This window comes from Manduca sexta, chromosome 27, assembly GCF_014839805.1.
Source record: "Manduca sexta isolate Smith_Timp_Sample1 chromosome 27, JHU_Msex_v1.0, whole genome shotgun sequence".
Classification (NCBI taxonomy): domain Eukaryota; kingdom Metazoa; phylum Arthropoda; class Insecta; order Lepidoptera; family Sphingidae; genus Manduca; species Manduca sexta.
Window position 1 is genome coordinate 8,960,022 of NC_051141.1, and position 23,785 is coordinate 8,983,806.

General features: G+C 34.6%; 1 protein-coding gene across 1 annotated transcript in view; it reads left to right on the plus strand.

Annotated features, from left to right (window-relative positions):
- Window positions 1-222: 222 nt before the first annotated feature.
- LOC115449428 (potassium voltage-gated channel protein Shaker) overlaps window positions 223-23,785 on the plus strand; it is a 329,332-nt gene continuing 305,769 nt past the window's right edge. Inside the window, exon 1 of the transcript XR_005113202.1 lies at window positions 223-591. The gene's annotated coding sequence lies outside the window, so the exon portion shown is untranslated. The remainder of the gene's footprint in view (window positions 592-23,785) is intronic.

Sequence of the window (23,785 nt, forward strand, 5' to 3'; positions counted from 1 at the left end):
ACAAGATATAAAAAGTAAATAAAGAACAGAAAACATGGCAACAGCGATGCTTTATTTGTACAATACGCCGACTGATATCCATACGTAAAAACTGAGGGCTATGTAATAACGCAAATGTGAAAAGAACGCTGTCCGGTACAAAAATAAAACCAGCCATCGTCGCAAGCAGACATGTGAGTCCCGGAATACTTTACGCATTCTCTCTGAAAATATTCGAGGAAAACGCCTGAGTGCGGCCGCCCGTCCACTTGTCGGACGCGCCTCTCGGCTCTCGCTCCGGAACACCGGCGCCCGTGCCCCGTGCCGCGGAATCCGTGCTCGGTGCCGACTGTGCCGCCAGCGTTGTACAATAAACAATGACAGCGGCAACGCGCTCCAAGTAGCTTCTGGCTGGCAGCACGCTCGTGCACTGCACGTGAATGGTGCGTCCAACCTTGAATGGTGTCTGTGTTTTGTGTCAGTGTTTCCTATTCAGGTGTTAATACATACTTTATTAATGTTCGCGGGTGGAGGAGCCGGATTCCAGAAACAATCCAAGCCGCCTTGGGAAAGCACTAATGCAAATTCAGGCACAGAAGTAGCGCCCAGCTGGTGAGTGGCTATTATTATAATAAACCGTAACCGTATGACAAGATACGCAATCATGTGATGCTGCAACTCCGCAGTCCGCATAAATCCTAGGTCCTTCCCACTCCAGAACGCAAGGTCGTTGCGCGTAAATGACAAGGATGCGTTTTATTTATGGTTTCTGGCGGATTAACTGGCGACGATTCGTAACAGAAAATAAACACTGCTGAGACATTCTTATTATTCATAGCAGTTATTTTTATTTTATACGTCTAAAAACTAAGAATGAAAGTTAACCGGACGTTCCAATAGTTTTCAATGATGTGATTACCACATCAATAGTCTGCTAATATATAGTAGGCGAATTAGACTGATCTTTGTGTATTTGTCTACCTGCTTCATTCTGTCGGTGTTCGATACTTTTGACAGTTTGTTTTGGCACCACCGTGAGTAGCTTACAGCGGAGCGCCACATTTTCCCGAAAAATTTTCTTAGATTTTAGTGCATCTGTAAACAAAAATATGCAGAAATATGAACTAGGTTCGAGTTTAATTTAATTGTTTTAATTCTAGCTCAATGTCATCTGTTTCCAAGGTTTCTAAAACGTCGCTGATATTCTCCGACAAGTCCTTTGAACCGTTCTTACTGAAAAATGTACGTAATGGTACGTAGTATTTGTATTCTCTTTGAAATTTACTTATGTGGCATTGTATGACACTACGATTCCAATATTACAATGACGTTTGCAGTTTGATTGGGGCTTTTCACCAAATTATTGTTTATTAACTATTGTAAATAAGTAGATATTCTCTTTCAGTAATTATTTTTATTTGTAAACAATCGTGTAAGAAGTTAGGTAGCCATCGCAATTACTGTTATTTAGGTATGGTATGGATACGAAGCCCGACATTTATTTACTGCTTTGTCTCTTATTAAAGTATGAAGGCTTTGATAGTTATTTCATTTGGAGTTTAAATGATTTCATTACTGGTCTCGTATTTGCATTTGGTCAGTTTAAATAGCGGTAATGAAAAATATGGTTTAACATTTCAGCGATACATTTATTATTTAACAGCAAATTTATACATAATTATTGTGTGTTTGGATGATTCGTTAAGAGGTGAGTTTAAATCATAATTGGCATAAAACAAACAATACATTAATTTCAAATCAAAAACAATACAGAAATTAAACACATTGATTTCTTGCATTATCTTAGCGTCCGATTTAAAAAAATTGTCGCTAATCCGGAATAATAATGCGAAGTAAATTCGGGAATCATAAATTGTTAAACGAGATATGAATAAAGATTAAAAAAAGTAAAAACAACAAAAATCTACTAAGAGATATACATATTTTTTTCAAATCTAGAATAGAAAACAGCACAAAGTAAGATACATCCTTTCCCAAAGACCAATTATAGATGCAGTAATTACTATTAAAAAATTAATGACTATATTTTCTCTTGAACTATAACTTACTTAACTCCTTACGTATTTAAAAGGTTAGTTCAAATAACATAAAGCACATAGTTGAAGACATTATTAAATAATAAATTTTATTGTTCGTTCGCGTAAAATTGAATTAGTTACTAACTACAACGAACAGTTGCGAGGTGGTGCAACGTACGCGTAGCTTGTACGCGCATTTCGTAGAGATCCTAAAGTTACACCCTACCTTAACTGGACGTAGATACGCAAAAAGCTTCCAGCCCACAAAATTACATATATGAAGATTGAAGTTTAAATCATATTTTTGTTCGTCGATATTCTATTTTATATTTTGTTTATTAAAAGATCAAATTAACATATTTTTATAAAGATGTTTTACTAATGAAAAATATAGACCTTATAGACTATAACTAATTTACCATACTCGGCTAATTTTCGATCATACTGTGGGTTGGATCCTTTTTGCGCATCTGCGTCTAATTTAAGTCTGGTAGATTTTATTGGCCTACAGAAAGAGAGAAGGAAGAATTTTGTTATTTACTATAATAATAATAATAATATAAATGCGGGAGTTGGTAAAGATCATGTTTGAAGAAAGAAAAGATGATGTTTGTTAGAAGAAAACATCTGATTTTATTTGTATGAGGTAGACCAAGCCCTGGATTAATGTGTAAGGTAAATTTTATTTGGGAGAGTACACGGTGGAACAAATATTGTAAGACACTTCTGGAACGCATGAAGCCATGAACGGAGAGCAGAGGAGGCGCGAGTGCTGGTGTTAAGACAATTATTTTTCAGTTGTACAGTATTCCACCATATTATTGATTCCAACGACGCCAAACGCGATGACTTTAAATCCCGTTCACCCGTGCCCATCAGCTACAGCATAATTATGTTAGCGTTAGCGAAAAGACACAATCCTCTCAGGTTTCTCCTTTCGACGACGTCAAATGAAGAAGGCCGCGTTCCGTTCTTACTGACCCAGAGGACGATATAACTTTGGCAATCCGCCTCAAGCACGAGAACCTCAAAAAGCTCAAACACTCCACACAACCGCCACCTCGCCGCGTCTTCCGTCCCCCCGACCCTTTTGATAGTTCTGGCCCGCGTGCCGATGTAAACGTGACCGAGGTCGTGACCTTTTAGAGGGTCCGCCACAGCATGGCCACCTAGGGGCTCGCAGTGCCTAACGCACTCACCCGCAAGACCTCTTTGTTTATATAAGCCGGCCCTGCCAGGCTAATAAACGGATGTCAAATAAAAAAAAAACTGCCCTCGGGAGTTAGCTCAAAATCGGCTATATAAGCCATCTCCAGGCGCATCAGCGCCAATCTGACTAGGAGTCGAAATGGTCGCTTACGTTTACTCGACCAGAGGATTTTACAGTAGTATCGTAATATCATTCAGTGTATTCGTATTTATTTTGCGCTTAAAAGTATTTTTGATCGCGTAAAATGAAAATACTTTGAGATGGGCACGCCCTAACATTGAGATATAATAAACGAAGTAATATGGACATAAGGATGTGTGGCATGTTGAAATTACTATATTAATTTTACCACAAAAAATACTCCATCTGCGGAAACACAATCAAAGACAGTATTGTAAAAAATGTATGTACAATTATAAACTCATTTCACACACATAATTATTATCTTGTTTCAAAGCCTTTATAGAGTGTTTACTAAGTAGTGTTTACTCAGAACAATGACAAGCACTTGTTCTGAGAGTGTTTAAGTACAATATGTCAAAGTTTATTTGTCTTTACCACACTGTTTATTGAAGATTTCAAACGAGTATAAATCAACCAGAGACCAATTAACTAGAAAATCAACTGCGTTTGCTATTTCTGCACGGTTGAACATGATAATTAAAATGTCCCACAAAGCTTTGGGGCAGCACCTGATTTTTTGTAGCTTCGCAAATATCCAACGTTAGTATTATTTTATACAGAAGTATGTAGCATATTTATTTGTAAAGTGTATTCCGGCAGCAACCAATGTTTATGGAATTTGTCGTTGTACAAATAATGGTGCAAATACTAAAGGCTGGGATTTGGAAATTAAAAAATACGCACATATTTCTTTTTTATTTATATAAATACACATACGCTCGCGATTTATCCCGAAAGGGTTAAGGAGAGGCACAACTAAATCTACTTTTTATAAAACATTTTTTTATCTAGTTTCACTGTTATATCGTCGATATGAATTCGAATCACAAGTGTTTTTTTTAATCTAAAACCTGATATATGTCGATTCTGAATCGAATAGATAATCTCACGGTTCTTAGCCCAAGTATCTACTGAGCGTTTTTTTTTGGTTTCGCGGAGAAAGTACCTTATTACTAACGCCCAGCCTTCGCGGGGGGCGACTGAGCGATTATGCTGGGGTAACCGTGCCTTACGGCCCGACGTTGAGCCGCCCGGATTTGATGGTGACCTTCGAGCGACCACCGGGCCGAGTCCCTAACCATATATATAATTTAACCTACGCACGGCCTACCAGCTAAAACTCCGCGGTGGCCCTCTTCGGCGCATTTGGGACAGCTGCGGGCTTCCTCTGACGTTGTAGTGTCTAAGTCTGCGACCGCAGCCGCCTCTGCGCGGTGCCGCCTTGCGGCCCATCTCCTATGGGGAGGGGGGGGGGGAGCTCAGAAGCTCCCGCGCACCAAAGGACGCCCTCGGCGTCTACGACGGTATGAGGCCAACAACACACTGCCGTCCATCCCGGGGGTCAACCGAAAAATGTGCAAAATGCACAAAAATGCACTAGGGCGGACAGCCCCCTGCTACCCGCCGACGACCCCTTTCGTGGCCCCTATTAGTCGCCTCTTACGACAAGCCGGGGATACCGTGGTGGAATTCTCCAAACGCCCCCATTCCACAGGGCGGAAGTATCTACTGAGCTGCTTTACGCTTCATTAATAAAGACCTATGAGGCGATTTATTTGTCCGTTTGTTATTATTAGTAGTAACAACTCGTAAGTGAGAAACTAATTATATTACTTAAAAGTAGAAAAAAAAAACTAATTGCTCGATGACAAAAGTAAGCAAGGTAATAGCATCTAATTATCGATACGGATTCTTAGATGTTAAATTAGACCCTCAAATATCGTGATTTACGACTTTTACAATGCACATTTTAATATTTCAATAAGCATGGCATCAAGGTTGAATACTGAGGACATATTTATTATAGTAATAGTAATGCAAGAACACAAAAAGCAGGCATTTAATTCTAGTTTGTTCCATAAGTAAATTTTAAGGTACCTCATTTAATGTGAATATAAGTTATAACCAGTAAGTATTAAAAGGAAATTTTGTCAAAAGCGTCCTCTACCACGTGAAGCTAGAATTAAAATGTCTTCACTTGTTTTGAGTCTTTAACATTTTATTTAGTTCTAATTTTTTTTATTAAGCAGCGCCGCGGTTTCATGCCTTTGCGGATTAATAAAGCTTTTCGGATAGGTTGTAAAGACTCACAAAAACCGGCCAAGTGTGAGTCAAACTCGCGCATGGAGGGTTCCGTACAAACCCGTAGGTAAGTAAAAGTTCTCTCACCGCGACAATCGAGAGAAAGTTATGGTATTTATATTGCAAAATGAAATCCATAATATTACAATATGGAAAGCTGGAGGAGAATAAATTAAAGACATAGGTATAAAAGTTTAAGGTTTTCGGATTTTTTTCCTTTATATGTGCTATAAAACCTTGCTTCATGGCTCATGCCAAGTTTCAAGATTCTAGGTCGACTGGAGGTACCCTTTAGGTTTTGATTCCCTTGCGAGTAGTTGCGAGTTTGAAAATATGCGGCTTAAATTGCTGTTTCTTTTGATTGCGTTGAAATAGAAGTTTGATTTTGTTACAACTTAAAAGTATTATAGGCCTGAGTATTTGATATGAATTTAAATTTAATACCCCTGCGATTCATGAGGAAAGGGCTAGTAACTTTAAAATTATTAAAAATATTTTTATTATAATATGATGGAACTAAAACTTTACGGTTTTCGCAATTTTTCATTTATGTGTACTTATAGTACGTTGCGTTCACGGGAAATACCCTGTAGGTTTTAATTCCCTTACGAGTTTCGAAAATTTGCGACATAAACGGCTGTATCTTTTGATTGCGTTGGGTTAGAAGTTTGATTTTTAACAGCTCCAAGGGACAGTAGATTTGAGTATTTGATATAAATTTCAGCTTAATACCTCCACGCGTTCTTGAGAAAAAGGGTCTTGACAGACGGACGGACAACAAAGTGCTCCTATAAGGGTTCCGTTTTGCCTTTTGAGGTACGGAACCCTAAAACCGATCAGCAACCGCTGACCTATCAACAATGAAATAAAAAAAAAAATAATATAATATCTTATTAGTGAATACAAAATTTATTTATCTACTTATTTATGAAAATTGTAAATTAAGGCTGCATTGCTTATTTTTAATATACCTCATCACGAAAACCATAAGTTATACACCGACTGTTATTGTTTCGTTTTTTTGCAGTTCACAACGTAACAATTATTATTATGATCCATTTGAAAACAAAAACAAGTTCGAAAATTTTTTGAAGTAATTTTGAAAGACTATGTTCTGTTGTTATAAATAGAGATATATAAGTCGTAAATTACTGCCACGGCGTGCGCTGCAAGCGCTTTACTATGGTCCCCATCACGCACTTCGCTCATAGCCATAAAAGCAGCCTTCATGGTCATAAGGGGACTCAGATGTTGGTCGTCCGAAAAGTCAATGTTTTTATATCTAAATACTTTTTTATGTACGTAACGTACGTAAAAAATTTAAGATGGAATTAAAAACATATAATAATTTTAGGTCTGAATTATATAATGTCCCCACTGCTGGGCATGGGCCTCCTCTACTACTGACAGGCATTAGGCCTTTAGTCCACCACGTTGGGCTTCACATACCCTCAAAATTCTTATATAGAATCCTCTCGGGTATGCACGTTTTCTCATGATGCTTTTCTTCACTGTTAAGGCAAGCGATAATTCACAAAGAAACCATATATGATTTTAGAAAAGTCTGTGGTTTAAAATCTGCGGACATACGTCTCGGCAGTTCGTTCCACAACTAACTAGGCTATTTCTTTTAATTTTGGATTTTGCTGGCCTAAGAGCTTTTATAGCTACGTTCCGTATTAAAATCTAAAGTTGGGTATCACATTGTGTGCTTTATTGTGATTTTCGACGAGATTGCCCCACGATGAGCAGTCATGAGGCACAATGCTTGAAAATTGAGCTGCACTGTGAAAACAGAGCCATCTATGTTGTAGTAAGGACTTCAATAATATTATTAGCTTTAATTTGCATTTACCGCATGGTGTCTCCCCGTATGTATCAAACGATTCTTTTTTCTCATTTATTTATGAAAAAGTGAATTATTTACGAAGACGTCTGGAGGTGAATAATAAATATTGATCAATTTCGAATTTCTATAATATTATTATACGATAAACTTGCACACTTTACATAAAAGCGCCATCTTTGAGAGGGTGGTCGAAATTTATCCCAACTAAAAGTTCTGGTTTAACATAGCAATAACCAGCTCACTATCCTAGATTATAGTTCCAAAAATATACGCTATGTGACGCTATACGAAATTTGGACTTAAAAGTTTATCATATTAAGGCGATACCTCAAGGTCCATTTTCATACATTTTGTTTCGGCTTTAATCTGGGTAACTAAACAAGTATTGGCAAGTAAAGAATTTAAATTCACGTCTAAATACAAATACAAATTTACTATCAAAAACTTATTATTTGCTGTTGATGCAAAAATCGTGTTGATGCAATAATTTTTTCGGATCGAACGGTAATGCTTTGTTGAGTTTCAACTTATTAAAGTACTTAGAAACCTTATCTACCTACTTTGTACGGAACCGGGCAATGTGTTAACGGTACACGATGATTAAACAAATTTGAATCACGATACTTAGTAATAAATAATATATTATTACTATTTCGTGATTTCAATATGCCTCAGTGGCTTAGTTGTATTGCGTACACTGTACGAGTACAACTACCGCGCTTAGGCCTCGTGTTTGATATCGGAGTCCGGCACAAAAAAATGATACTGGTTTTTTTTTTAGAAAAAATACTTAGTCGTAACTGGGCGTTAGGAAGTTGGCGGTTTGATATCCTCGTGCTTACGCAAGCAGGTAAAGCTGGAGGCCCTCAAAGTTATGTCGATTTTCTGTCTAACCGGAGTATCAGAGTGAAGGAATTGAGAGTAATTTTTTGTTATACACAAACAATTAATTTTATTTTTAGATTAAGAAGATATTTTTAAAACAAAATGTTATAAAACGATTTAAAAACTTAGCAATACATAAAACATATAATGCTATGTTTTACGAAGAAATTACATCTTCAGTATTTACAATAATAGAGCAGTCTTAACATTCATTAAGCTAAAGCTAAAATCTGCACATCTTATCGCTAAGTCTGGATGTCATTAACCATCTCGAATAAACAAATAAAAACACAATAAGGTATATTAACAACATTTTTAAATATACAGTCTTGTTCTTATCTGTATAGTATGCTTTCCGAAATTTGATAATTTGGTTTGGTTAAAAATGTTACCAGTTTCGGTTATTAGATAATAAAAACACGTCTGTTTTCGAATTGACGCCTGGAATTCTCAAACTGTCAGGACATAATTTCACATCTCAGCTAAGCTCAGATTTTTCGAAAAGCTATATTTAAAAAATAAATATTGGGAAAGTACTTACCTAAAAAATAATAATATATTTCCACGTCTATAAACAACTGACGTAATATTTTTTTAATTGATCACTTTATAAAATAAAATTCATTTGTTGGAATATCTAATGGTTTCAGATATAAATAATCATACATAAAATCATCTTCATAGCTCGATCTTATTATGCACGAAAAAAAATGATAATAATTCAGTACTTGCATTTTGTTCAGTATTTGTGATTAGTATGGAATTGGGACGCCATCATCATTATAACTAATGGCTTGGCAAACCTTACCCGCGTTTAATGTAATATTCTGTTATTAATGCAGCTTATTTTGGTGCGAATAAGATTCGAAGGAGACGATTGTTGATGCACCTTAATGGCTTCATAGCGCTTTAAGTTTGGTATCTCGCCAGACATAATCGTGTCCTTATTGTTTAGGTTTAATGTCTCCATTTCGAGAATTTAAACCAAACCAATATCTTCTCGTCTTCATGGCACTAAAAGAAAATTCAAACGAATCTTTTTAAACTTTAATTTAAATTTTACCAATTTAAATTGTCATAATTTTCATGTGTTAATATTTTTATTATATCGCATTTTAACCTGGAATTCAAATACAGGATATCGCAATGTTCACAGCCTTTAATACGTTAAACAGTTACTCTACGACAAGCGCGTTAATCGAAAAGCAATGTTCGGGACATAAAATAACTTATGAAAATACTTAAGTTTTTAAGCTTATTATTTTGTATCCCTTTTAAAAGTTAACACAGAAAAGGCCTTTCTAACGAATATCGCTTTTGAGAACTAGTTTTGGTAGTTGATTAACAAGTTAATTTTATAAAAGCTATCTCTATTATGGAATTATTTTGTTGTATGCAGAAATAATTTGCATGTTGTGAATCACTCAATTAACATTTATTATTCCAATTAAGTATTAAAAACTCTCTTCGCATTTTTTTAACATCAAATATCAGTCTAAGTTTATATCATTAATTGCAAATTTTTAACACTTTTTTTTATCATTTATGGAATTTAAAACATTTCCATTAAAAATAAAAATTATAATTAAAATAAAATTATAAATATAAAAATATTAAGCATTCGTAATTTTTGGATTCTAAATATTTTACAATTCAATAGCAAAAAATGTAGCGGACATTAATCAAGTTCCGTGTAAACATGCTTTAGGTCATGTTTGACGTCATTCAGGCGACAGTGTGCACCCTGCTCGTTAGGGGAAAATGGGTGGCATAGGTCATTAGGTATTGGGGGTGTTCATCATAGTATTTACTGGGTTGATGACTGTTCACAGTAAAATCAACTGAAATCTATACGAAAATACATTGGCTTCTCCCATATAGGAAAGCCGTTAAAACAATTTGTATAGAACTAGAAATAACTAGGGCACCTGTTACTTAAACGTTGTGTGCTTAACCCGCGAAGGGGTTTGAGAGCGTGAACCTCTTACGCTCTCAAGAAAGCTACGGGGAAAGTTTACGGTGCGCTTTTGTGGAGACTTTTAAATATTTCTGTCACATATGGAAGGTGCATTAATACTGAGATTGGGTTGTAGCATTTTGAGATACTTTACCATGGACTAATACATATAAAAATAGTTTAGGGTCCCTATCAGGGACTATTATGTGTGAAAGTAAGACTATGTCATGTACATCATGTCAAAGAAAATATTATTGACAGACTTTACATTAGTGATTTTAATTTAACCTTTATGTTGGTAACATTAATTTGTATTTTAATTAGGTTTTTCTTTTTAGAAAATAATAAGGTATTGACTTATAGGGTGAGCTTTAACGATCACTGCAACATTATATATTGCAGTCCCATACTACTGGAAATATTACGAAATATACTTGTTGAACGCGATAACTGAGTTAGTAGGGCATATTATATCGATTATGTTTGTCGGCTCGCAAAAAAACGTTTGAATTAATATTCGTGATTGCATGTGGAGTCGACCTCGGCCCATTACAGGAGTGTTGTATCCCTGACACACATTGCCAGGGTGTAGGCACGGTATTACCAAGAATAGGTGCCGACAATTGCTTGAAAAGTTAGAAATTTATTTCAGAGAGAATTATTGTTTTACTTCATACGCAATACTTCTGGTATACTTGTGCTTCTGGGACAGTAGAGTGAACCTTAAACTAAAAAGATATTAGAAAAATGTATAGTATACAAATATGAATTATATAATAATGTAATAGTGCGTTGCCGCAATTTTGTATGTCTGACATAAGCTGGAGGCGTAGGCCACTTAGTACAAGGGGAATTGTAGGAACTTCGACAAACTCCAATAGAATATGCTATTGATTAATTTAATAAGTCAGCGTCAAAAATGGCTGGAATTCACGGCCGAACGCTGCCCGGATTAAAAAGAGTCCATCATGTATTCTGCTCGGATTGGGCTGAATAATTTAAAAAGGTTTGTCGCTGCTGCCTACCGGAATTAGCCTATATCCAATAAATAATAGAATAATATTGCTAAAGATTCGATATTCGATTTTAGATTTGTATTCAATAAGATAGGAATAACAAGACTTATAAAGAACAATATTTTAAATTTGTGTTAAAATATTTATTGTCCCATTACATGAATTGAGTTGGTGTCGTACATTTCTATTTCATATAATCACGGTCATTTAATTTAGTACAATATGACAGTAGAATTCGAATTTCCCTTCTCCTTGGTGAAATAATCGATTGATATATTTCAATTTTAAATCGATACTTAATAAATCCATATCCTAATAACTTTTCCCACATATTTGTTATCAGCAATTTAATCCATAGAGATGAAAATAATTTTGCCGAGTCGGCTCAGCGAGTGGATCATAATTGCATATTGCAGTGTGCATATTTAGTGACATTGAGACAAGTTATATCCGTCGCGGATACACCGCCAAGTGTCGGTAATGCGCGAATGTGTCGCACTTCTTCTATCACATGAAACTACGTAATATAGGGTTGTACAGTCAGCCACAAAAGTAACTCAACAACTTCAAAACGCTTTTACATATTAACTTTCCTAAAAAGAAAGTGATTCTTGATAAGGCTATGTTAGAATTTGTTCAGCTATTTGTGGCTAACTGTACATGTAGCCAAATGTTTATTTTATTTAGATATGATTTATATTATCTTGCTATATCTTAGTTTTATATTCGACTTTAGACTTAAGTAGAAAGTGGATTTAACGTTTCCAAAGGGTAAAAAAGAGTTTTGAATCGATTATTCAGTCGCACGTAAATTCATAGTCTACGGCTACTTGAACTAACTGCTGAGAACTTAGAAAGGAGGAATTTAAAAGCGTACAAGTGTATTACTAATTATGATTATTATTCAGTTCGTTTCTCGAGTGAAGGGGAAGATAGCGAGCATTTAACATAGAGCAGAAGAATCACAATTTTGAGTTCGACGGATGAATTTTAAGAGATGTTTTTTTTTATTTCCGAAGATGTATGCAAGGCGCTCCTATAAGCCTATAAAGCACTTCGTCAAAATGGTGTCAGACATTGTGATAGACAGAACTTATTATAAAAACCACAACTACAAACACATGACGTTATTTTTTTAGATCGAAAATTTTATGTGAATAGAATAAAAAATATTTACAAATTTAGGTTCTAGGTGGGAAGCTTAATCGTTAGAATCTTAGCGAAGGCCCCAGTTATGGTGCAGCATAATTTGATGTAGGATTTCTAATGTAAAATTCGTTGCAAAGGATGCACGGCTCTTCACGATTGAGCTGGCTGTTTGCCAAAATACGAGAGGGTCTAAAAGCGATACTTCGCTTACCTAACTCGTGTTAGATTAATCAATCGACCGAAAAATACTATTTCCGATGTAATTATTTACTTTTATAACTCCAAGTAAAGCAATCTCTATTTATAAAAAATAACAAGATATGGGCTCACTTAATCCACGAAGGGTTAGGCATGGACGTAACTAGAACACTCATATTTCGCCAATTTACATTCATCTCTTAATATAATAGGGGACGAGCCTATCGCCGTTCGGTACACAAACTCTCATACCGGGAATAATTTACATAATTTTGTATGGAAAAAAATATTTTGTCTTATTCGTAAGATTATTATGCAGACAGCATATGATAAATGTACAATGGTAGACGTTTTAGATATATATGTTCTTCACGCGTTCTCAAAGCGCATGCAGCAGATTATTTACAGGTATATTTAGTGTTCATGTGAAGTGTGAATGAAAAGCAATACAATCACGTGATTTAGAACTACATTTCGTGGTAGTCACTATCTCGTTACAAACCTTGTTTACATAATTATTGTGTCTAATATAATGGATTTATAAAGAAGAATAAAGGAAATTATAAAAAAAAGCTTTAATATAATAAAAAAATGTAACACATTTGAACTATTCTATGTAGTGTAAAAAATAGGAAATGTCCATTTTGTGGAAAGTCGTTTTTATGTTTTTAATTAGGTTTGGCCGATAAAGGTGGTTTTGCTGCTGATTTCAAACACGTATGGTATTTTTGTTTTCGAATACGACGGACACCTCAGTCCCCCGGACCATTTAGGCTGTAAAGTCTTCAAAACGTCGGGAGAAAATTATGATATAAAAATCGCGATAAAATCCGAAAAATATTTTATTAGATTGTCTAAAATTCGCGTACACATAAGAAATCTCTTTGTTAACATGGCTCTGTATGGCACCTTAGTGATGTACTTAATACATATCTTACAAATTTTATGAATATTAGTAGATTTTATATGTATAAATTATATTCATTACTTTATTATAACTGATGCAAGCTACTCACTAGTTTGACGTCTATAGTCGTGGACGTCTTATAAACATATAAACGACTTGAATTTGACTAACTTCTGTTAATAACTATATTTGCACTAGCGAAGGACATATTGTATAGCAAAGAACGTAATATTGACTTTAATTGTCGTCATTTCACCACACATGTTATAATAGTCAGTCGTTATTTGTCATCGTCACTTAAGCATCCCGCAGATGCTCTCAACTTGATGCCGACAAACTCCTGTAAAACTGAAGGTTTCTGTAGTCGCTGAAGCAACTGTGAGCCAGTTAAGTGAGATACCTTAAGTAGTACATCACTAGACGCCGTACAAAGGCACGAAATTCAGAATCAATTGTCGTATTGGCAATTAATGCCTGTTCGATTCTGTGTCAAGTGTCTGTGCACGTTGTAAGTGTGGCGTGTTTAACTTAAAATTATAGAGTTTGATAGCCTTCGTGGCGTGAGCTGTAATTAGAGTACGTGGTTTAGTCACCGGCAGTCGTAGAAATGGATGGTGACTCGCGAATAATTGTTTGAGCTTTCCGGTTGTGGGATTAATATAAGTATTTATAGCTCTGTTTCCTACGACATAAGACCATATTAATGTAGATTTAGTGCAAATATTTGTTTGAGTACATGCGAGACGTTTACTTACGTCTAGTACTCTGGATCAGCGGCGTCGTTCCTATCCCCTATATATTAACCCGTTAATATTCGTACATATTGAAGTGTTCATAAATTTTACACGCCAGTAAAACTGCGCGTCAATTAAATTGAGTTAAACATAATTTTATAATGCTGTTTTGAAAGCCAACAATGGGCGATGGGTCGGTTGCTGTCGGTTTACGATGAGTCTGCATGATTTTATTACCGTCTATTTACAAATAGTTATAGGCAACCGGCATATGTACGTCATTCATGATACTTCCTCAAAGTAAGCGTGAGATATTTTTAAATGAAGTAATTACTGGTAGGAAGTTATATGTATATCCGCCCGAATAGTGATCACCGTACACAAGGTGTTAAAACCCACCATAGTAGCCCACGTAAGTGTGTCGCGTTTTGGGATCAGCCTGTGTGTATCTATTTCCAATAGGCCGGCATAATTGTGTCGACTGCAGAGCGTTATCGTCTCTCGCCAGTCGACATTCTATTGGACCGCACTCTACTTACCATTCAGTGCAGTGGAGCCACTTTGGTCATGCCGGTATGAAAGAAAAGAAAAGAAGTAACATATAATAACAGTTTTAATAGTGCAATGTATTAAAATTCTGTAGTTAGGCAAGTAAAGATTTCCCTGATTAACAAACTTAAAACATAAATTACTTTCCTTTATAAATAGGTTAACGGACTTCAAAGTGCAGTTAAAATCAAATATAACGAGGGACATCATGTCTCGACGGTGCCGTATTATATTGGGGCGCGCTATATTTGCCATTAGGTTCTGTAACTAGGCCGAGCTGTGATAAAAATTATAAATTTTGTAAAATATGTAGCTAGTATTACGTTAAAGGGAAAGGCAAACTTATTATGTATTCATATTGATATATAGATATAGTACTGATAGTGATGATAGTACTTGTAATATGTTACAAGTACTTATTAAACTATATTATCATGTCGTGTTATATAAGCGTGATAGGTAGGTAGGTTGTTTTACGTTGCATGAATGAGCCTAATACTGCTTTTTAATTAATTCAGGACTTGATCTTATATATCTACCAAAAATTCAGATCTATTCAGCGGTTTCTGCGTTTACATCTAACAAAAAAAAAATATTACAAATTTCCACATTTTATAAATGTAGTCGAATTTATATCGTAGAATATTTTAGGTATACTCCTTATATAATTTCTTTTAGTTAATGTGTGTAGTTATTAAACTACACACATGAACTAAAAGAAATTATGTAAGGTTGCTACAAACATGTCACAATTGCAAAGTGACATGAGGTTTATGAGCCCATCGACCTATCGACCCACATTTATTCATGAAAACAAAGGATTCTCGGTAAAATTGTAAACCTCTGCATTAACTACACAAGCCAGTATACACATTGCAGTCTTATTTCAAGATAAAACGTGGGAGACATTTAAGTCGCAATCAATCACAAAATTCTTAGCTTTGTGGTACACGTGTTTATTGCCAAAACAGTTGGAAGTGGCGAAAAATGGGTGGATGTGTTAAGCAACAGCTGTCGGAATCAGGTCATGGTCGCTTACGAGTGGGCCTCTAAACATGCGAGTCGCTATCGGGTTTAGTCGATAGTTGTAACATGTCCAAGCAGGGGGCCTTAGGCGAGAGGATGGGGGGACCGGGTAACCGCAAAGGGATTCGCGCTTGCAAGGAATTCACGCGGTTTCTTGTAGACCTTTTTTAGGGATTGGGTGCTTTTTTATCGCTTCGCCCAAGGCCTCGCGTCTGTTTTTTTTTATTGTGCATGGGGCGTTATATTGTTTTTTTTTTTACATACGCCCAGGGGCTTGAGTTCCATTTTAGGCCGCCACTTCCACCAAGGCCGATGTAGATGCGGATCCAAATAAAATTTGTAGAGTATGATAGTTGTTCCGTTTTAGTTATACTACTACTATTTAAAACCAATCATAGGTTAGTTGCCTATACATAGTAATGCTTAATTATTATTAAATCGTAGATTAATGTTGATTTAGTAAGAGTTCAAAGTTTAAATACCAATGGCCGAAAAATAATAATGGTGTTAAAAATCTTTAAAATATATTTTAAGTGCTAATAAATAATTAATCCTATATAATATTAAATCTTTCATTTATCGTGCTATCACGCTTGTCCACGTTTTGCTTCCACGCTGCTGTACGGGCCGTACACTGTACAGTAATGTTTTAAATATCTACATGGCGCGTGTCTGCGACTGCGTGTCACCTTACTTAATTTTGCCAATTTGTTTGTACTTCTAATTTAAGAAATTACGTACAGTCAGCTATAAAAGTAGCAGAACAAATTTATAACTTCAAATCGCATTTGTGTGTTAAGTTTAATTGTAACGTTTATTTTTCTTTGCGTGAAGTAAATTAAATGCCATTTATTTCATTTTGGTGAAGGAAAAACACATTGTTAAGAATAAAAAGGTATAAGCGATTTGATGTTTTGAATTTTATTAATTTTTTATTTATGTGGGTGACTGTACTTCATCAAAGTCCCGCTATATTTACAAATGCGTTGCGATGACGCAGACCTGAATATTTGATAATTAATGTCACATTGCCTAATTTATAATGGATGTTAAATTATTATAATCATGAACACGGCCTTATATTTTTGCATCTAATATAAATTTGCTAAATAATATGTGAATATATTATAATATATCATAGCGCACTGCTAATTTAGTCGTATATTTCATATATTGGTTGACTAGATAAGTAGTAACAGACTTAAATTTTCGTTGCCGTCATAATAAAAATGTTATTATCTAAAAAAAAGCTTCTGCTCGCGGCTCCTGCAGCGTAATTTTTTGCCGGAATAAAGATCCATTATAACCTAAGGTAAATTTTTTAGTAAAGGTGATCATTTATATATTTGTAACATATATTATACATAAATTTTATTTTTCTGCATTCTTTTTTATATCAACTAATTATATCAAATTTGACACTCATCCGTGTGCGCAATGTGCTGAAAATGGGTACAAAGTTTTTATTTATATTTATATGAATGTCAAATTACATCCAAGTCCATTCAACGTGTTAGAAGATAACATGACTCTTCAGCCACTGTCCAGTCCTACACGATGCCGTGTGAATGAAATTTGTTTCAAGTGCGCCCGGTCGTGCGCCCCGAACGAAATAATGGGCCAACGTGACTTTTGAACAATTGGTTTGGGGATCTGAAGGCTAAAATCATAGCAATTTCCACAAGTTAGTTTTTGACCATCCATATAGAAGTACATATAAAGGGGTTATTTACGAACGTAGTTCTAGTAACTAATGTCTGCACTAATGACTATTGACTATCGTATTAGTATTAACGTTCTTGGAAATATCCAGTTCAAGCAAACATTTTCTCAGATCACTAGATTTTCAAACGTTGCACGCATCCATGCTTTTCACACGTGCTGAGAAACAATTTATCGTTGTTTCAATGGTATTAATTAGGAACGTTGAGTTCTCCGAGCTAGTTATAAATAACTTCATTGACAAAGCGGTTAGGTGTGTACGGTTAGAGTAGAAATCATTTATTGAAGAAATATAGTAGCTTTTCGAGATATGAAACAAAATATAGTCATTTTGCGTTAATCAGGAAAATATAGTACTCATTTACCGCGATAAAATCTGTAAAATAGTTTAATTTAAATGTATAATATTCGCGTAAACATAATAAATCATTATATAGTACTCAGTTTTAATTTTTTAACGTTATTAATGTTTCTGTGTATATATTTTGCTTTTAAAACTAAAAACAAAGAACGTTTCTGTCTCAGTTAGTATAAAAGCGCCATAACCAAATATGCGATAAAATATAATATTATTTTTCTACTATGTTATATTACAATAATATGTAGGAATCGACTAAAGTTATTACGATACTACATAACATGTTACATGTGACAACCCTATGTGCACTGTTGGATTTTACGTCAACATTGTTAGAGGAAAGTTAAGTTGATTAGTGATGCGACACCATGTAGCTATAACTAGCGACATGGGGAATGCAATTAATCGCCAGCTTTGCAGAATATTTCCGTGTCGAGCTTTACGTGTTGCCTCGTGGCAGGAGCTCCGTGTTAAGTGGTTGATAACTCAATAATACAGTGAAATTTTAGTGAGCTATTTTGGAAACGTTTCTTTATCACTAGTTAGGACTTTTTCTTTAAAAAATAGGCCTTTATATACTTTTAAGTATTATAATGACTTGATGAAGCAATTGATTTAAAATTTTATTTTAGTGTGCATTGTTGATGCGGTATAGTATACATTGTATACAGTGATCTATATGTATGTGTAATCTTACTATCAATATCAATTTAAAAGATCGTGATGAAGTATGATTTTTTAAGTTTTCTGGTTTCGCGTTCAGTCACAAGATTTTTTTTACCATAAAATTGTTAAGGTCAATCGTACATATTCGCTAGTTAATCAAGAGTTAAACCAATTCGTATCACAAGCAACGTACCGTTATCGCGCACACAATTTCCATTTCTTAGGCCTTTTTCGAATAACGTATTCAAGGTAAGTTTGTCATCGCCTTGGCATGAAGTCTAGGTCTATGCAAATGTGCCACTTGATTTGCCATAAGATAATATTATATTCCCTTATTAGGTATTGTTTGCGACTTCGCCTCCATAAAACGCCTTTCCCGTTACAAATATCCCTAAAACATTGCACCGAGCCACAGCGCCATGTATGAGACATCTATTAAAAATCTTTTAAAAAATGTGAATATTTCTCACGGTATTAAATTACCGGGCAAAACAGAGCAAATTACATTATTTATAATGTTAATCAAGGACTCGGTTCAAGTTTCCTTAAAATCCGTTCAGCGGTTATTGCGTTTATTTCTAAAAAATATCAATTCAAATATCCTTAACAAATCAGAAAAATTTAAAATTAGTAAGAGTATAATTTTATTGACAGTGGAACTGCCGATGTAAGTGTCGCTGGTACGAAACCGATCCTCAAGGCACGCACCTCTGATATTTTTATGTTGCGTGGGTATTCTTTGTACATAAATTGTCGTTTATCTCTCTTATACTTACCGTCCATATTTACTTGATATTTGGTTTATTGTCACACATAATATATAGACACAAGTCACTAGAGATTTTTAAACAAATATTGAAGATCATTATTACCTAAACTTTATAGCATCTATCCCTGTAAATTAAAACATACACACTTTCAAATGCAAAGTATCATTTCAAAGGAAATAAAAACATTCTTAGTTATTAAACGAACCTTAACTAATGTATGTATCTGTAACATTGTTAATTCTGCATCGATGAGACTGCTCGATATGTCGCCTGCCGACCACAATTGGGTCTGTATTCCGCGACCACTGACCTCAGGCGTGCCATAGGTAACACGGTAATAGAGATCAATACGGATTTTCCGCTTGCAATGCTCTGTGTGATGGATTCAATGATGGAAATATTTGTGGTTTCGACTAAGCGGTTTACATACGTTCCATTAACCAATGTTTATATAGATAATATAGACTTGCTAAAATTCCTAATGATGGATTAATTACTTCACATGTTTTGACATATCGCTAGCTTACTAATACAAGGTTCTATTATATGGAACGCGTAAATTTTATTATATACATCGCATTATTCTAAGTATTTATTAGTGAAAATTTGTAATAAACTCGAAAGACGATTAAGAAGATGGGGTATCATGTGAGAATTACTACAAGCATACTTACTTAAATGTTTAAGGTCCGTTTCATAAGTTTTATTATACAGATATTTTATGTAGTACTAATTTTATTACCATTTGTTTGGGAGCATAGATTAGTGTGTGGATTTTGTATTTTGTCGGTTCATATATTTATGACGTGTATCCTCAAATGCGTAGCATTTAGTCAGAAGTTGTAAGGCTGGCTCTTGCTGATATTAATTAACAGCTACCGAGATCGCCAGGGAACCATATGCAGGTATGTTTGAACCACATTCGACACGAACCAATAAACACGTAAATGTTACTTGCCTGCTACGCAATGGAAAATTGGTTACGCTCTACGGTTTTATCTGAGTTTATTATTTAATAAATCATTATCTGAGATACGTAGCAGGTGACTGATACACATAGTATGGTTTGTTAGGTATATTAGAATTGAGAAGGTACATGTCCTAAACTTTCATAAATGGACTTGTAGGTCATTATTTTCTTGAAATAAACACAATTTTAGCAAAGTTTGATTGTTCAAGTTGTAAGTAAAGATTAACAATGACTTTCTATTATGTGAGAGGTAATAAAGTTAAAAATGTAGTGTGAACCAAATTCGTTACACAGGTTATATTTTCTTGTTATCTATATATATCTATATAAAAATGAATCCCTATTTCCCTTGGTCATGCCATCACGCGTGAACGGCTGGACCGATTCCACTATTTTTTTTTGTTTTGTTTGTTATTGTCGGGAGAGGGATCTTATGAAAGAAAAAAATTAAAGTTGAGCGGAATGTTAGAACATTTAAGAAAAGTTAATTTCAGCGATTGACAGAATGCGCGCTGCAAATTGGAAATTCATAATTGGCAGGACATCGTCTGTCGGGTCAGCTAGTAATATTTAAAAATCAGACAATTGCGAATTGGACTCATACATCGGCAGACGTTCCGTACAAACTAGTAGTTAAGGTATCTAATTATAAAAACAACTTTATGGTTTTTCAGATTTTTTCTTTACATATACTAGAAGGCATTGTTTCATGACATATCACTGCATTAACCATCGTTCCTATAGATTTTGATTCTCTAGTAAAATCGCAAATTACGTGAAAATGTGCGACATTTCAATTTGGATCCTTTACGCGATCCTGAAAAAAAAAGGGTATTTACAGACAGAGGAAAAACAAGGTGATGTTATAAGGGTTCCTTTTAAGGTACGTAAACCTAAAAAGAGTTTAAATTTAATGTTGTTTTATTTCCAAATTATGTACGGAATCTTCGGTGCGCGAGTCCGGCTCGCACCTCCGGGTTTTTAAAATAAAAAGTTAGAAATTCACATAATGTTTTCAATTTTATCATACTGTTCGCTAAGTTACTCAAAGTAATGGTGATTGCATCGCATTCCTCATCTTTAAAGTGCTCGAGGTAATTTTGTGTCAGTGTGGCCAGCAAAACTAAATTATAATTGAACGACATTGTATAAATCTCTTCAGAGTATGTAAAATCTGCACTAGGCCAGCGTAGTCGACTAAATCCTAATCCCTCTCGATAACAGAGGAGGCCGGTGCCCAACAATGGGACTGTATATAATACATGGCTGGTATTATTGTTATAAATGTTATATACATAATTAATCAGTTTTATCACTGTTTATTAATAATCTTATAAGCGTCGCATTGCTTAGATTTATAGTAAGCTATAAAATATGAATTTCATTTATAAATTATAATGATACAATACTTGGTCCATTAACCGTGTCGGCTATTATAGTACGAACGCTCAATGCTTTATTATGGTGTCAACTTCAAAATGTCATTAACATTCAGACGAAGCAATTTTACATGCATATTTTGCGATCAGTTCGACGAAATATGTTTCAGTTTGCCCATCAGTGCCTTCCGACCACAAACAATATCACAGCGTCAACGAGAAGCATAATAATGTATCATGTACATTTAAAAGATATTACAGAATCCGTGCTGTTTGGCAGTTTTGTGTTATAATTTAATTTCCAAAAATGCTCTTATAAGCTGAGAAATTGTAAATTTAAAATAAAATGCTCTTATATAGTAATTGTAACTTAACTGAACGCAAGTTATAAGTCAAATTGAATATTCACACCTAGCATCCCTCAAACTCAACTTATTTAACGAACAAATGCTCATATCAAAATTAACAGCATATCTCAATTAGAAGCGAAGATATAGAAGATGAAAGTTTTGAAAATACCAGAATGTACATGAATAAATCGCGCTTGTGCGACCAAATCAAGGTCTCAAATATATTTGCGAAGGGTGAAAGTTAGATGATTTCTAATGCTAGATGACCCTCAGTGCATTACTATATACCATAAATAGAAGAAGATATTTCAGTAGGCAATCTCAATACTTCTCATTATTTTTAATTTAAACAAAAAACGAGTAACTATTAGTTTATTTCATATTAGTTCGTATTTTAATTTTACTGTACATATTCAGTGACATTTCACATTTCATCACAATATCGCGGACTCGCAGACCGCAAGACCACAGCTTTACAAGTTAGCCGCATTCCTCGTGGCCACACGATGCGCCTTCAAGTCAAGGGCGAACGATGCGAACCGATAAGTACAATATTCTGTTACTTGACTACCAATACGTGTTATCTCGTTCTTTGAATTAGGAAAAGGTTCCTAAAACTGCGAACGAGTCGACATTAATGTTACCAACGTTGCCGCATGTTCATAACATATTCCGCATACTTCGATTTCTCTTGACTCGAATGCATATTAATACTAAGTATAAACGCAAACAAGTGTTTGTTGATTGGTTTTTTCAAAAAGCAATATATAATGACATGATGTTTGTAGTACCTACATAGTTTAAACCAGGGAGAGATCTACGTAACAATTCTTCTCGGATAAATGCCCGGTTCCTTAGGGACGGTTGAAGCCGAGAACCAGAAAAGCTGGTTTAAAATGAAAATATATTTTATTTTCTTAAAATATGTTTACACTGTTAACGTTGTGTATTTAAGGAATGCTAAGTATGCCAAGTATAATCACTGAGAATGAGCATCTAAACATTAATAAGATAATACTAAGAAAAGAGTTAAATTAAATTTCAATCTTCATTCTACCAAAAAATATAATATATATATACATATAACTGCGCGAAATACCAAAGACAAAAAAAAATTGAACTATTTTTCGGATTTTATTGCGGTTTTAATATTTGTTTTTCTCCTAACGTTACGAAGACTTTGCAGCCTAACAATTAGCAGCTAAAATTTAAAAAGTTGTATAATTTTAAAATGTACTCTTCGAAACATTAATCAGTCATCAAAATATTAAAACTGCGATAAAATCTGAAAAATAGTTTATTTTTAATGTTTAACGTTCGCGTAAACATAAGAAATCATTATAAAAAAATATTACATTCCGACCAAAATTCAGTTTGCAGACGATTTTTACCTTCCCTGACATTTTCATCTATGACCTAAAGAATTACTTTATGACAACAAAAGTCTATCTCCTAGTCATCATCGTAGTTTAAAAACTAATTTAACAGGCAGTAATGTAGGGGGCAGGTTTTTAGCTGCTATTTTCTGGTAGGGACTTCTATAAAGATTCAAAGAATCCATATCGTACATAGTTATAGATTGTAGTTATTGCATAGTCCGCAATTTACGGCCTCGTTCCCATTACCTGCGCGTCGCCTACAGTTCACCTTAAAAATTGCAAACTGCTATTAGTTACAAGTAAAAATTTTAAGCCCATTGACACATTTATTTTTATAATGGATTAACTTTTCTTTTTGTTGCGGCTGAGTAAAAGTTACGGAAATAAGTCCCGCAGGAACTATGTTTTTCCGAGATGAAAAGCTTGAC